This window comes from Nymphalis io, chromosome 14 (genome assembly GCF_905147045.1).
Source record: "Nymphalis io chromosome 14, ilAglIoxx1.1, whole genome shotgun sequence".
Lineage (NCBI taxonomy): Eukaryota > Metazoa > Arthropoda > Insecta > Lepidoptera > Nymphalidae > Nymphalis > Nymphalis io.
The window spans coordinates 10073500-10091002 of record NC_065901.1 but is presented as its reverse complement, the minus strand read 5'-3'; the positions used below and the strand labels follow the sequence as shown (position 1 = coordinate 10091002).

The following is a 17503-nucleotide window of genomic DNA, read 5'->3' as shown; positions in this document are numbered from 1 at the left end:
CTTAACAATGGAAAAACTTATACCTTTCAATATCGAAGATTCCTTTACAAATTTTTATTCAATACTTAAGTAAGCTGTCCAATACGACAAATAAAATAAATGTACAAAGTTAAGTTAAATGTAACAGTATTTACTACGAGGCAGGTCTTTGGTCGGGTATGTACAGAATGTTATATTTATAAAGATTTTTTTTCTTAATGTATTTACTAATCGTCCTATTTGCCTTGACATCATCACCTTTTTTTATTTTTATATAATAGGCGGACGAGCATATGGACCTCCTGACGGTAAGTAGTCACCAACGCCCATAGACATTGTAAGAAATGTTAACCATCGCTTACATCGTCAATGCGCCACCAACCTTGGGAACTAAGATGTTATATCGTTTTGTTCCTTGTACCTGTAATTACACTGACTCACTCACCCTTCAAACTGAAATACAACAAAACCAAGTACTGCTCTTTTGCGGTAGAATATCTGATGAGTGGGTGGTACCTGACGAGCTTGCCCTACCTTACGGGAGAGCGAGTTAGACTCAAGCCAGATGTTGAGAATCCACTTAAAGGCTCAGAATATTATACGCAAGGCCTAAGAATGCTTGCTATAAGGGTGACTCTGGGTTTCGAATGCCATCCGTGACGAAATGAAGGTCTTTAAAGTGTTTCGTACGAAGTAAGCTAGTTTAATTTCAAAGCACAATAGATATATTCAGGCCTAAAATAATTTATTTCCCAAAATAATTTTCCAATTCACTTATATGAGAAATTACATTTGCTAAAGTTTAACTTAATTACTTGGATACAAAGCAAATTCACAGGCAGACAATTAACAATTAGTATAGGTTAGGATTAAAAAATGCATTATCAACATCATTCTATATGTATGAAATGATTAATATTTTATACAATGGTGACATGATCATGATGACAATAATAATGCAGTGGTGACTAACCAATACCATTTAGTACACAATTTACCCAATCTTACCATATTAAAAAAAATACATTATTAACGCGGGACATAAGTAATTTAATGTATAGCAGGGCTATATTAGTGCTTTAAGAACTATATTTTTTGTGTCCAGTAAACGGCTGGTTATGGGTGGCTACCCATGATCTTAATCTAAGATATGATTGGTGTAAAGTATGTCGTGACGACGAACGGTATAATACTCACACATGCTCCACCACCGCTCTCTTCTTCCTTCACACATGTGTGTGACGCGTAAACAATATACTTTGTTGTTATACTTATTCTTCTTTAAACAAAATCTATTGTTTTAATTATTTTGATCCATATATTAATTGGTTTTCTTTAATTATAAATGCTTATGTTCCATACCTGCTGGAATCACATGTAATATTACATAACAAAGCCCTACCACCAGTTATTGGACGATTTTACAGTTATCAATTAAAATATTTTTATGTATGACAACATATTGTCATTGCAATCGTTTTACGTTAAGCTTCACGTCTGGCCGCAACGCCTGTATCATTCAGATTCATCACGTTCCTCGCATCTCAAAGCGCTGAAAAATGTATGATGCGTGGTATTTGGAATTTTCAGATGTACAACGGAGATTTATTTCTGCTATTCCTTATACGAAGGTAAAAGTGTTGAACGTTTTTTGTTTTTCATTTAATATTATTTTAATTATAATATTTAAATTATATATATAAATTTAAATTAGTTCACCGCGCTGATCCAACTCAGGATGGTGGATACATGTGACAGATTTTCATGCATACATCATACATACATAAACACATCAACCCTTCGTCGTCCACTGCTGGACGACGAAGGGTTGATGTGTTTAAGCCTTTCCAATGGCACACCACTGAGCTCGATCCTCAGCTCTGTATCAAATTACCTCAGAATCGTATTCGATATACTTATTATTAATAGAAAGGTATATCTACCTATAAATTTAATCAACAAGAGTCACAATTATACTAATCAGAGTATCCGAAGAATATTAACAATCTTGAAAATTTGGTGATATGCGAATTTACAGACTCATCAAAATAAATTCTTAATTTGAACTGAATAATATTACATCAAGACAAATTAATGTATCTGTAACTCGAAGTAAGTTTAGTATTATTTAATATATAAACTACGAAACAACTTACACTGTACATTTCTAAAGTTTTGCCACGAGACGAGTCACTATAAGTTAAATGTTAATGAAATATGTATGTATATTTGCTTATCAGTCAGTACAATACATAATTAACACAGGAGTTTTGTATCTTTCGGAATGTTCTGGAATAGTTTATTTTTTATTACATAATATATACTCATTTTGCAAATTTATGATGACATTTTTTATTTTTATAGATATTCTTTGTTCAGTAATTGTTTATTTATTTTATTTCTAGATTATTACTAATGTGTTTATATAATGTTCAAAAAAAATGGTATGAGCTTCTATTCAGTTACACTTACTTTTTTAATTGTGCGTACGATATGCTAATAGAATACCATTGATTATTTTATTGTTATTTATTGTATACATGTATGTTAGTATCTACGTAAAACTTTGACTTTTGATCTAGATAGCCTATTTAATAGAAACGCTAAAGCCTCAGATCTCCCAGGGTTTGATCTTTGGTTAAAGATTATGTAACAACAAGCTACGAACCACGTGAGCGGAGCTGTGAAGCCAAAATCGCGCGGAGCAGCTAATCAATGATAAAAAGTGCAGTTGGTGATTGCTTATTTGCCTGCAGGATATATAATAATTTAAATAGTAATTGAGTAATTAAATTAATTTAAAAAATTAACTGTGTAATGTATGTGTTGGAAAAGAGAAACTACTGTTTTTCTTGGAGATTCTTCTCGGAATCTACATTTCGTAACGCTTATTACTCAAAAGTGCTTGTAAGAGCTATAAGATCATTACATTTATGACTGGCGTAATTTGATAAGAATAGAAATATTTTAATTGCTGTACTAATTTATTTTCACGGTTATTTAACAAATTAAGCATAAATATTGACGTCGTAGTGAATTTCACGTCCGCGGTCGTTGCTCATACGCAGCGTGACGTAAGAGTAGCCAATCCCGCCCGCAGTCACGTTGGCTGACGCGCTAGAATTAGTGAGGTCATAGGCGAGGATACCCTGAAACCACACAAGCGAAGAGATAAAAGATCGTGAAAACATTTCATTCTAACGATGAACTTCCAAAAATTAATAAACATGATTCATAAGTTGGTACAAATGTTTGGTACAAATCATATTATAATTGGTCATTTACAAGCAACAGTAACAAACTAAAAGCATATGAATATATTTTTAATTTGAAACTGAATTTTTTCATTGCTTCAAACATGCTTTGTCAATTATGTTTAGCATAAATTATTTTCGTTTCTAAATTATTTCGATGCTTAAAATTTTCTATTAGAAAGAAAATCTTAGCGCATTGCTCAGCTATAAACTATGCACCATGTCAATAACAATAACTTTAAAAAATATAAATTTACCTGTATAGTACGCCTGTAGCCTGAAAACGGGATTGTATACGTCATATTTTCAACGCGTTTTCTTATATAATTTGGACTGTAACGGACATCTCTACGATGCACCAATTGTCTCAACACATTCGTGCCCATAAATGTGTGTGAACATCCCACGATCACTATGGCCGCTATTAATATAGAAAAAAATATATAAAACCTCATTTTTAACTTAAAAAAAAAACACAATTAAAATTGAAAGTGTTCCAGAATCAACGTTCGATACTTGAATGTGGAGAAAGAAATGCATCAGCCTTTTATGTTTGAAGGATTTATCAAGTACCGTTAAAGAACGTTGTTCACAATATTAGTCATTAAGCAATTTCATATTACACTCAAAATGTTTATAGCGATATAAGCGATAACAACATATAATGTTTTATTTATTATAAATATTATACTTATACTTTGAATAATAACGCACAAAATATCATTTATCAGTTTTGATGTATTAATTAATTTGATTTGTAATTTAATTACTTAATGAGTGAAAGAAAGAAAGTCCTTTCGCACACTACAAAACTAAACAAACAACGATAGTTTATATTTGGCATAAAATGTGTTCCTAAAAGAGCCAGCAATGCGATTCTGTTAGAACTCACTTCACAACTCACCGGTGAAATGTTGACAACCAATGTTGTTGTGTATGTTCTAAATTATATCACTATTTTAGGCGTGTTTTCTTAAAATGTTATAGTAAATTTATTATAGTCAATGTCGTATATCATTTTTTGACATTTCACGACCGTTTAGAAAATTTAAATTTCATGAAATCATTTCGGATTATGGAATGAAAACACCGAGAATTGGAATTTAAAGAAATACTCTTTTAAAATAATTATATCGATTATGATAAGAACTAAAACAAAACGGATTTCTAATGGTACATTAAACAAGTAATTTCTTTTTCCGGGTAATAAACAGTACACAGGAATAATAAATAATAATAAAATAACACAGAAACCAAATAAGTTTTCACTAATAACTACTTAATACAAATAAGAAGCAGAAAGTAAATAGGGAGACAAAAGTGATAACCAACCAGATAAGTAGCAATGATTAAAAAATGAATACAAAAAGAATAAAAGACAAATTAACATTCATTGATTTAATAATTCATTCAAGAAACTATAAAATATATCCATGTATCATTCATCATCATTACCATATTCAGCCCACATTAATCCACTGCTGGACATAGTCCTCCTCACAGGCGCGCCATTTATCCCGGTCCTGTGCTAATCGCAACCATTGAGCACCCGCCATTTTTCAAAAATCGTCTAACCATTGGCCGCTTAGCTTCTTTAGGCCACCACTCCGTGACGACTTTAGTCCACCTTCCGTCTTCCCGTCTGGCCAAGTGTCCAGCCCATCTCCACTTTAACCTCGTGATACGCTTCCCAATATCTTCGACTTTCGTCTTTCGTCCGATTTCATGAATGAATGAAGTCAAAGAAAATAGGTTAAAATATGACTTTATTCCAATGAATCCTTACACTTTTTATATAGCTAACTATGACTACTATAGTATTTACGAACGCAATAACAATGATTTCATGATAAATACTTGAATGTTTAATACTTAATATTACAAAACAAAGTCCTTCACGTCTGTCTGAACGCGATAAACTCAAAAACCATCAATTGGATTATTATACAGTTGTTACCAATAGACGAAGTGATTTAGAAGGATGCTTTAGGTGTATAATTCATTACGGTTTTGTGTAAATTGACTGACATATGACAATGTTTGTCAATTATGTCTGAAAAAATTATGTATTACGATATAAACGTTTAATGACTGTTGAATGCGTGAATCTTAACTGATGATCGTGGGTTCAAACCCGGATAAGCACCACTGAATTTTCATGTGCTTTATTTGTGTTTATAATTCATCTCGCGCTTGACGGTGAAGGGAAACATCGTGAGGAAACCTGCATGTGTCATTTCATTGAAATTCTGCCACATGTGTATTCTACCAACCCGCATTGGAGCAGCGTGGTAGAATAAGCTCCAAACCTTCTCCTCAAAATGGAGAGGTGGCCTTAGCCCAGCAGTGGGATATTAACAGGCTGTCACTTTTACTACTGTCTCTGTTTCATGACCCTTATTATATTCGTTTGAAGCCGGAACGGGTAAGTAGTAGGTATATTATAACGATAATTATTATTTGCAGTATGTGTTTGCCTGTACTAATTTATTAATATGTCATTCGAAATGACAGAAGAGATAAATCCGCGTGTAACTAAGCAGTCGCTAAACAAAGTTTATAAAAATAGCTTTAAGATATTAAGCTATCCACTTCATCATTTTGTTCTATTTTTTAAACATTTTCAAATTATTTCGTCTCTTACAAGATTGAGATTGCTCGTTTTTTTTTAATTTCGGTAGAATCTTTATTTAGCCTCAATAATATGTTCTTAAATGTTTTTTTTTTGTGAGTTATTTTCGAAAACTGTAGCGTTGTATTACTTAGCCTGCTTTTCGGATAGAAATATAGTAAATTTAGTATTTATATTTTTAATCTTATTTAAAATGAAAACATATTCATTGCGGTATTCGTTTATTTACGTGGCCATTTTGTGTCTGGAAAGCGACAGCATCAATTATTCCCAAGGAGCATAAAGCGGCCGGCTGTAAACCGCCAAGTCATACGTACAGTACCATGTACTACCCCATGTTAAAAATATATGGAATAAATGCAAGCGAATAAACTAACTAATTATATTATTCATGCGAAAGCGAGTTCTAAATTTTTAATGATTATATTTTTTTATACTTGTTACCTCTAAGCTCCGTCATTTAATTACCGATTTGGAATTTTATTTTTTTATTTGAGAGGATACTTCCCGTTTGGTCCTATTAAAATTTGCTAAGGTTGAAAAAGAGGATGAAATTTGGAATCGAATTTTATTTGAAGCTGATTTTGGTTTCTAAATAGATAATCTATTTGTTCATTTGTTATGCTGAAAGCATAAAAATAAATATCGTTTAAACCTCTCAAGCAATCATGAAATTCTACATGGATATTGTTAGGGATGCAGAGAAGGACACCTTTCTAACACCTGAACTAAACACACATGCGAATCCGTTGGCGGAAACTAGTGAATAATCACTTTATAGTGGTGGTAGTACACCATTACCGCCTAACTGACGCATAGGCAGTATTAGAAATTAATTCTATAGTATTGGAAAATTAATTAATATACTACTTTTAACCGTTACATTAAAACAATAATTTCGTAAAAACGTAAAACGTCTGAAAAAATTATGTATTACGATATAAACGTTTAATGACTGTTGAATGCGTGAATCTTAACTGATGATCGTAGGTTCAAACCCGGCTATGCACCACTGAATTTTCATGTGCTTAATTTGTGTTTATAATTCATCTCGTGCTTGACGGTGAAGGAAAATATCGTGAGGAAACCTATATGTATCTAATTTCATTGAAATTCTACCACATGAGTATACCACTAAACCGCATTAGAGCAGCGTAGTGGAACTCCAAACCTTCTCCTCAAAAAAAAGGAGTGGAGGTCTTAGCCCAGCAGTGGGACATTCATAGGCTGTTACTTTACTTTACTTAGTAAAAACAAGTTTTTAGTAAAAATAAGTTCACCTGAATAGTGCGCCTGAATCCATATGCAGGTGGAATGGTATAGGTAATGTTTTCAACGCGTTTTCTTAAAAACTTCGAGCTGTACCGCGCGTCCTTACGATACACTAGTTGCCGGTACACATTCGTGCCCATAAAAGTGTGCGTACATTCTACAACTACAATGGCCGCTGTTAGGACAGAAAAAAATATATATAACCTCATTTTTTTTGTAAATTAAAAAAAACAATCAGAGTGTGTTCCAGGATCAACGTTCGAAACTTAAATGTAAAAAATAAAATAAATCAACGTTTTATGTTTGAAATATTATCAAGTGTCTTACGATTATAAAAACATTACTATTCAATATGTTAGTCATTAATGCTAGTTAATATTATCAAAATGCCGATAACGATGTTAGTGATAAAACATTATAATTAAACATATTATTATATTTTTAATTATTAAATAATATTATAACCTAACCTAATATACCTACAATTTACATACTCGTGGTTATTTCGTTAAAAAAACAAAGGATCTCATTGGCTAATCTATGTTGTTTTTTATTTGGTATAGTATTGATCACATAATAGATCACCAACGTTGAGATGACACGATAGACATAGGATGTTATGTCTTTTAAATTTTAGTTACATTTTATAATATTAATAAACCTTGATTGCAAATAACACAAACAATACCTGATACAAAAATTGAAACGAAGAAAATGTGAAAATCATTAAATTCAAATTCAATTTAAATAAAAGTCTGTTAAAAATATATCAGTCGCTTACCATTTGACAGTCATGAATCGACTAGTGTGCGGTCTTAAGGCAATGTTTATTCGTCAATTGATTGAAAATAGAACAAGGCAATAATTTTGTTATGAAAACAAGTAATTTTTAGCATTTAATTTGAAATTACAAACATTATACGAAACAAATTGAAGATGAAAGAAGAAACAGATGAAATAGTTAAAGTTCTGCCCCTATAGTTAGTATATAGAACTAAATGTAGGTAATTTCGTGAACGTTTAATCAAAAAGTTTTATAATCTGTGGTCTGAACTAGTTTGCTACGAAGAGTTATTAATGATTTATATAAAATGTTAAAAACCACATAACATAATAATTGAAAATAGTAATGTGCACGTTGAATTAAGTTATTCCATCAATTCTAATAAAAAAAAAAAGTCCGCCTATACATAACTACTCAACATGTTGATTCCATTATACATATTATAAAGAAATTTAAATTATATTTACGCTAGTCAATTAAAAAAAAAATTAGTATCAATATTTTTTATTCTTCGTCATCATCACGTAGAGTTAAATGATTAAACATTTATTGGTAAATGCTCTTAACATTTTGAACGTCGAAATTCCCCTAAATTGTCATTCGAGTCGCGAGCCGAGTGGGGTAAGGAATCCGCGGTCGGCCGCCGATTTCAATGGAAAATCTCGATTCAACGTTGCTCGAATAACGAAAAATTGTACATTGGCTTTTTCGGATGTTTAAAGAAATTCCGTCACTTGACGGAAAAAACACGAGTATTTACTTCTTTATATAAAAGAAAATAAAAACGTAATACAAATTAGACCATTTTCTACATAAATATAGTTTAAATTACTATATAAAAATTTTATATCTCAAGATAATTAAGATTCGATTATACAATGAAAAATTATAAAATAAAATTAAATACAAAATCATAACCTTGAACTTGGATTGGCACTATGACCTTTAAAAACCTAGGCTCAGGCTTTGAGCGAATTTATCTCCAGCTCTTATATTAAATTTGTATTTTAAATAAGTTAGATTTTATAGTTAAGCCATATACTAATACAATTCTTATTCTTCGAGTGCCTCTCGGACTAGCGAAGACAGTCAGCTTTGTATACTCCTTCTTGTTCTTCGCGAGGCGAAAGAGATCGGCAGCACTTGCGATTCCCGTCCATTCTCGGATGTTGACCAAAGACCAAATACAATAAATATCTGAAACAGATTAGGAAAATACTATAAATAGCTCAATTATAATCTCAAATATTTACTAGTCGGGACCGCAGCTATGTGAAAATTGTGAATTGGACCGGACCTTAATTGGTGGAGAAAACAGGTATTCGGGTTTTGATATAGCTATAGGCTGTAGCCTTCTTGGCGTTCGAAAATATTCCTTCATTTTGCTCGCGAGCTATGACTTTAATTCATTAAAATAAATAATACAATAAAAGTTTAAGTAAATCTAATAAATAAGATATTTTTTTTAGTGTAATACTTTTTTCACAATATAATCAAGTTAACTAATTTCTTTAAATAAATATTTTCTATATTGTAAGGAGGTTTTGTAATAAAATATTTCTTCTTAATATTATTATTGCTTATCTGTTCACCAAGGTATCAGTTTCACGTTGCGATATACGCCGTAACGTAAATGCGTCTATAAATCAAATAAAAAGACAATTTGCTTATAAGCTTGTTATACAAGCATTTGCTTGAATTTATTTTTATTCTTTCAAGAAACTATTGCAATAGACATGTATATAGCTTATGAAGAACCACTTACGTTCTAAATATAAAAGTAAAAAAAAGTAACATAATTCATCTTTGTTTTTGTAATACGGAGTGTATTGTTTTCTTTAGACCTAACCTCAAGTAACACTTTATAAATCCAAAAAGTGTCCTGAAATCTTTAAAAAGATAAGAGTGAAGAAAAGACAGTCGCAGGAAGGATATTCGGAGTGGATATCAGAAAGCTGTAAGTGCACTTCCGGTGAAAGCGGCAAAGACTCCGCCGGATGTGTCAATTTGACGCCATCTTGAAGCTGGAGATGAGGCTCGGAAAGGATTTTGATAGATGGAACTTGACCTGGATGTTTCAAGACGCTGTTTTATCTCGACTAAAGGCGTTGAATAAAACTGATATTTCCAAAAATAGATTCATTGATAATATTATTAAAGGTTATTTCTGAATGCAATTTTCTTCATTACTTTTATTTTAATGTATACTCATAAAACAAAGCGTACATTTTCTACCTATGTAAAGTATAAAGTATATGCGGAAACTAATGAATACAATATATTATTTCATCAATAGCGTAATAGCATCCAACTATAATTTGAACCTAAAAATATTTTCATGTAAATATGATATGTTGAAATGTTCAAAAGCAAATGACACATAACGTTTTCTCCTATAAAATTTGGGTTTGTGGCTACATAGCCGCGTGATATATACATTCTTCCCTTTTTGATAAGCATGCTCTAAACAAGCCTTTGCTTATAAACCTCGTAAACCAAAAAGTAGGTATATTAACTTACATTCGTATCTACAATTTTTGTTTTTTTTTTGCGAGATATTAATTATTTTGTTCGCTGATGTTCTTAATTTGTAATCTAGTCTAGTCTAAAGAGTCAAAGTACGTACTTATAGTGTCCCAACTGCAAAAAACAAACAAATTCCTAGCCGAGTATTTTGTATCCAGGATTCAGTTCAGCAGCCTTGTAGAATTAAGCGCGTGTAAGCAGTAGTTAAGGAGAGGGGGGCTTAGGTACCCTATTTCAATTGATTGTACTCCTAACAACGCGTTTGCAAAATTATTATACCAGTAGTTGGACGCATAAGCGTAACAAACAAACAAACTGACTTTCGTATTTATAGTATCTAATAGTAAGGATAGCAGGAAACCGCTTAACAGTAAAGGTCTATATTATTACGTCTAGAATGTCTAGTATCTAAGGAGTTATTATACATAAAATTTAATTAAAGACTCATTGTAAACATTCTCTGAATTCCTTATAATATAAAGTAAATTATAAAATTCATATGTTTCTTAATAAAAAAATGTTATCTTTTCTTATATATTTAAACAGGTATAAAACTGAATAAAATTTACTATACCAGATTACATTATTATTAAAAGTGTAAGCAAAAGTGGAACTTCATCGGTCAAGTACTAACAGTTAAAGTTAAACAAAAGCTTGTTAAAAATCGTATGTTAGATAAATGTCAAAAGCCTTATATTTTGTTAAAGGTTTGGAGCTTAATTCACCACGCAGCTGTACTATTGGTATGCGGATACATATGGGTATTCGATGAGGAAAAATTTAATCTGTCACCTGTATCCTCTAGAAATTTTCCTTAACCAGTACGAATTAAAAAAAAATGAAGAACAAGAAAACCCGATGCTTTTCGGGATTTGTATTTTTTTTTATAGAATAGGAAGGCGGGCGAGCATATGGGCCACCTAATGGTAAGTGGTCACCAACGTCCATAGACATTGGCATGCTAAATGTTAATCATCGCTTACATAGCCAATACGCCACCAACCTTGGGATTTAAGATTTTATGTCCCTTGTGCCCGTAATTACACTGACTCGCTCACACTTCAAACCGAAAGACGACAATACCAAGTACTGCTGTTTTGCGGTAGAATATCTGATGAGTGGGTGGTACCTACCCAGACAAGCTTACACAAAACCCTACCACCAGTAAAGTAGGTATTATAAGAACGTGTGTTATATCCACTCGACCAACATCATTCAAACTACAGAGGACTTTAAAATTCAGAACGATATCCCTTTTCGCAAACACAAAAAGATTTCGCGAACAATAAAACCGCATCGCGTTAGTGCGGACTCATTGTACCATTTCAGTTTCCACACGATATGCGTAGCGCCGCGTGGCGTCCGTATATCATGGCCGCGGTTCACACATGAAATGTTTTACAATTTAGTCCCGGTAATGCGACGTCCTATTGCTGTAAGCTTTGCTATGTATGCTGCGGTATCATAGATATTCGTATTACATTAACCTATTTTAATTTGGTTACAATTTTGTTCATACAATTAAAAAAAAAAGAATATGCCATAATGTTATATTAAAAAATCATGAATATAAGTTAAACAAAATTTTAACAAAAAAAGACCGACTTCGGTGGTCATATGTCGTCATTTTTGTCAGTTTCGCCAAATGATAACTCCCTTAATGCAAATGCTCGATTGATTGATGAAAATATAAAAAACGCTATATGTATGCCTAAAATATTTGAGCAGAGTCCTTAATTCCTCATGAATACGGTATTCATGAGGAATTTCAGGAAATTCAGGAGGAATGAGAACTGGATTTTGATAAAAAATAAGACATCTAAAAATGGAATCTATTCTATTTGATTTTCCTTATCGGCTTATCAATGACAGAGTTCTGAGCTAAAAAAATAGAAATATATGAATTAAAAAAAATGGAGGTCCAACTTTCTTTTTAAACCTCGATTAAAAATATTATAATAAACTTTTTTTTAATTATTTATTTTAAGTAAGATGAAAATGGTATCCAGAGTATTACTAATTTCCACCAGGATTATCATCTTTAAACTGATTCACAATTTCTTCCTCGATTATGTGATATAAGAGCCGAGGACCACCCAACGGTTAGAGTTCGTGAATCTAAATCGAAGATTTCAGGGTTCAAGCCTGAGCAACCTCAATAATGTGTTCAATTCTCGGTGAAGGAAAACTTTGTGAGAAAATCTGCTGCACATAAATGCAAATAAAAGCTGCCAAATTGATATCTACCAAATAAAATCACGATGATATTTTTAATATAAGAAATAAAAAAGGCATTGTCAATTACTCATTTATTTTAATTAATCAAGTAATTTAATTATTAGCAATCACTCATGATTATTTATTGTCTTCTCTGAATCAATTTATTATTCTTTTACGCATAACTTTAAAAGTTAAAACAATTTGTATCGCTTCGTACATAACACTATGTCGTCACCGCCCCTTTTTGATTTACTGATAGTATTCATCATTGATTCCACTGAAATAAAAAAAAAACCATTATATCGAAGGAAAATATTTGGTAGCGATGAAAGTGAAATAACATATTGGAGTGCAACATTTCTGACGCAAAAAAGTTTTACTTCTGTCACGTGTACTGAATTTCACGCGCTTTTTGTTCTCATTGACACTTAGAACCCCACTACTGATGTGACTGAGTAAATTAACACTAATGCATAGATTAATTCTACTGGTGGTAGGGCTTTGTGCAAGCTCGTCTGGGTAGTTATCACCCACTCAGCAGATATTCTACCGCAAGACAGCAGTACTTGGTATTATTGTGTTCCGATTTGAAGGGTGAGTGAGCCAGTGTAATTACAGAGAGAGTACTTAGTTCCCAATGTTGGTGGTGCATTGGCGATCTAAGCGGTGGTTAACATTTCTTACAATACCAATGTCTATGGGCGTTGGTGACCACTTACCATCAGGTGGCCCATGTATTCGTCAGCATACCTACGCATTAAAAAAAAAGAAAAAAGTAAATACCACAATATTACTTTAAAATTACTAAATAATCATAATGACCATTAGAAGATCTCAGCCGAGATAATAATAAGTACATAATATTTATTTTAAAAGAAAATACAATTCCTATTTCAAAGTAAAATTGAACTCTAACCAGCGCTATAGAATGAAATAATTTAATCAAGCCAGTTGTATATATTTTTTTTTTAAATCTCCTACCTACTGTTTTCCCAACAGGTAAATAATTTTTAGCCGTTAACTTCTTCATCAACTTCTTGTTACGTCTATGAAAATTCACCATTTTCTCCGAACCCAATTTAAAAACTAGTTCGAACTGGTTAATACGAGTTCGTAATTTCTTATTGGCTATAATAATCCTTTTCCATGTTTTACTGGCGTGACTCGCATTACGAAGGGATGCTTTGTCTAAATATCTATGGAAATTGAAAAAAATAAACACAAAATACATATATATTTATAACGTTTTAACATTTTAAGTAGGTACCATAATATATAAAAATATTAATTTCTAAATACCATATGTTGTTGAAGCGATAATGTTTACCGCTGAGCTCTTGAAGTATACATGTATATATAGTATAAATACTCGTTAACTATTTAACCTATTATTGTTTCAAATCGGGTTTTTAGTTACTGGGATACAGATTGTACACTTTAAACTACAAATAAGTATAAACGCTTTTCAATTTCAATAAACATAATAATAATAATAAGGAACTTTATTCACGAAAAAAAAGACAATAAACTAACCATAAAAAAAAAAAAAATTATAAAAGTAAATAAATTCCTAATTCGATTCGTCTTCTTTCATCACTAAACTACTGGACATAATATCAAGATTGTCACCTATTTGATATTTTAAAAAAAAGCAATCATCATTGTATTTTAAAAAAATCGCCTTTCGGTTAGCTATAAAAACGAAGTCGCGCTTAGACTTTAACATTAATTACCATATTATGAATTATTTAAAATAACAAATTTGACATATTATTTAAAAATACACTTTTTAGATTTATACCAACAAAATTCCATAACATTTAATTTCAAATACCGTACTTATGTATAAATAAAAAATATTACATCGCGCACGCTCGACTAATCGGATTACTTTATATACATACTAAAGTGTTTCTAAATTATACATGGAATGAAACTTACGAGAATATTCTCCAAGAAACCTCGAGAGGCAAGCAAGAAATGGCGTCTCGGCGCGGCACTTCGAATATCTTACTGCCAAAAACAAAAATCCCTGTGTCGAACATTGTGTAAGCTTACATACTGTGGGTAGATAAATATTTATTCTATTCACATATCTAACTCGATTTTTTGCTTTGTTTGTAGTGGTTACATAAAATTAATAGGCAAGACGGAATACCCTTAAAATTATTCTTAGTTTGTTTTTATAGAGAGGTGTTAAAATTATAAAAAGGTTTTATTTATCTCCGTTATTTTTTTTTTAATTATTTCGAAAATGATATAATACGCAGAAGCATTTATTCTATCACACGTCTAAACTCGAATACTTGCATTATTTTGTTTAAATAAATCTTGTTGGGACCAATTTTTATATAATTATTTTATATAATATTATATAATTATCACGATTTAAAAGATAATGGAATAAGAAAGGTGTGTGTTATTCTTATTATTATTTTTATTTAAAGATGTTCAAAATAGAAAAAGGTTTTATATCATTTTACATTAATTAAAAAAAAAAGTGCTTTTAACAAATTAGTAAAAATCTAACAAAAGACAAAGCGATGAACTGAATTAAAACGTTTATTTATGTTGTTTACTGTTTCAGTATAAATTAAGTGAATACTTTAATTAACTCTCAATGCTTTCAAGAAAAGGAGCTTTTTCCTCTTGTTAATTTATTACAAGATGGCTAAACGAAAGTACCATTTTGTTTAGGTTTCTTATTATTTGTATCTTGTTTCAACTTGACACTTGTAATAACAATAATTATGTGACAAAATTATGTCTACAGCAGCAGCAGTGCCCGCGGAGCTTGTTCGCGTATTTTCATTAAATGTCTGACTACTGCGTTGAGGACACATGTTATAATATTTGTCTCCTTCCTCTTATCGATTTTTGTCAAAGAATAATATATATTTTAACTTTTAATCAATAATAGATATTTTTTATTAGATTTATATATATATTAGCTACCCATCTTGGCTACGCACGTTCAGAATAATGGTATACAGAAAATTTGAAAGTAAAAATTTATCTAATCTTCACAAAACCTAAATGAATTCTGCACCTTCCTCATGAATCATTCCGTCATTTTGTAAAAACCATATGAAAATATTTTCGGTCCTTTTTGAGGTTATCAGACTTTATTTTATAAAACTAACCAAACGATTTTATATTCAACCTTTTCTCTTCCTATAAAAGTCCACCCCAAGTACATAAGACTCATTACACAATGTACAATGTATGTAATTGACAGTAAACATATAGACAACTTTTTAACTGCTTAGACAAATTTTAATAAAACGATAAAAAATAAATAAATAAGTAAAATGGTGATATGGTAAAATATTGGTATTATCGATCAACACTTGCTTTGCTTAATATAATTTCGTTCATTTATTTATATATACATATGTACAAACACTTCTCTCCGTGTGTTTATTAGCGAATATACCAAATATTAGGTTAAACAAAGCGATAATGCCACACGAACACACTAAGCCAAGTGAAGTGCTGCGTTCACATATTTTCATATAAAATTTAAGCCTGATATTCGTATTAGAAAATGAAAACGTGCATGAAGCAAATGTGCTATGTGAGACGGCAAATTGGCTCCTCTACTAAGATGAAATATACCTCCTTGCAAAAATGTATGTGTTTCGAAAGCAAACGGTTCAAGTAAATGTTTGCGACACGTTTGATTTATTTAACCACAGCAATCTAATATTATTAGCATTTGCAAAGACAATCCTATTAAAATTAAAAATAATTATAATTGTAAGGTTAACTGATTATTAACAATATTATTGTTTGCGATTACGTATGTCGCTGGTCTTACTTCAAAACTTCTATAATTATTACACAACAAAGCATGTAACTAAAAGTATAATACCTAATAATCATATTTTATTTCATGTTGTTTCCATGTATCATTATTTTTTAAATCATTCAGTTTATACATAAAAAATAATCTATTCTTTATTTATTATTTACTTAGAGCCAATATGGCACAGTGGTTAGAATACGTGAATATTAACTGCTGATCGCGGGTTCAATTAATTACAATTTGAATAACTATAACTATAACTCATCTCGTACCCAGCGTAACCTGTATATGTCATATGTATATATCAGTTAAATTCGGCCACATCCACCAAGCTGCATTGGAGCAGCTTTGTGGAATTAACTACAAATCTTCTCCTCAAATGGAGAGAAGCTCCAGAAGATTAGCCCAACAGTGGGACGTTTACAGGCTTATACTTTCCCTTTTTTTACTTACAAGCTTTTTTATTATTAAATTATATGTATGTAAGTAATAAAGAGTGACGATTAAAAAAAAATATCTTATATGAGTATTCACTCGAAAAAGCGTCTAGCGAAATGGATTAAATAAAGGTTCCATAAATTGCAAGAATGGTACAACTGTAGCTTCAGCGTTCATACCTAATAAAAATATTTGTTAAGCGTTTATTAATTAGATTGTATAAGATTATTTACTCTCTATAATTTCGTTTTAATCTAGCGAGTATCTCTCGTCACAGCAGAGCTTTCCAAATATCATTTTGAGGGACACTTTTTATACACAAAAATACTTCATCTACTCTTCATAATAGATATGGACTAAATCCCCAAGCGTATAATTGCTGAACTAATAAATGAAGAATGACACTGAGAACACTTCTACAGTTCCTTCAATCATTATCACATATAGATTAGTTCTGTGAAGGACCGCTGGGGCACTAGGAAAATTTTATGTGACACATGACATTAGAAAATGTTTATGTGATTTTGTTAAGAATTCTCGTAGCCTTAAAAAAAATTTTTTAAATAATTTTATATAACTAAATAAGCTAT

The 17503-nt window shown here is 31.1% G+C and overlaps 2 long non-coding RNA genes across 2 annotated transcripts; both read right to left on the bottom strand.

Moving 5' to 3' along the window:
• Positions 1–2944: 2944 nt before the first annotated feature.
• LOC126773315 (uncharacterized) lies at positions 2945–7471 on the bottom strand. Its single transcript, XR_007669725.1, has 2 exons — positions 7146–7471; positions 2945–3128 (listed from the first exon to the last, which is right to left on the bottom strand). It is a non-coding gene; the product is annotated as an uncharacterized LOC126773315 (long non-coding RNA).
• A 5405-nt stretch (positions 7472–12876) lies between these two features.
• On the bottom strand, positions 12877–17359 carry LOC126773317 (uncharacterized). The gene is made up of 3 exons (XR_007669727.1): positions 17147–17359; positions 14609–14680; positions 12877–12944 (listed from the first exon to the last, which is right to left on the bottom strand). It is a non-coding gene; the product is annotated as an uncharacterized LOC126773317 (long non-coding RNA).
• Between the last annotated feature and the right edge of the window lie 144 nt (positions 17360–17503).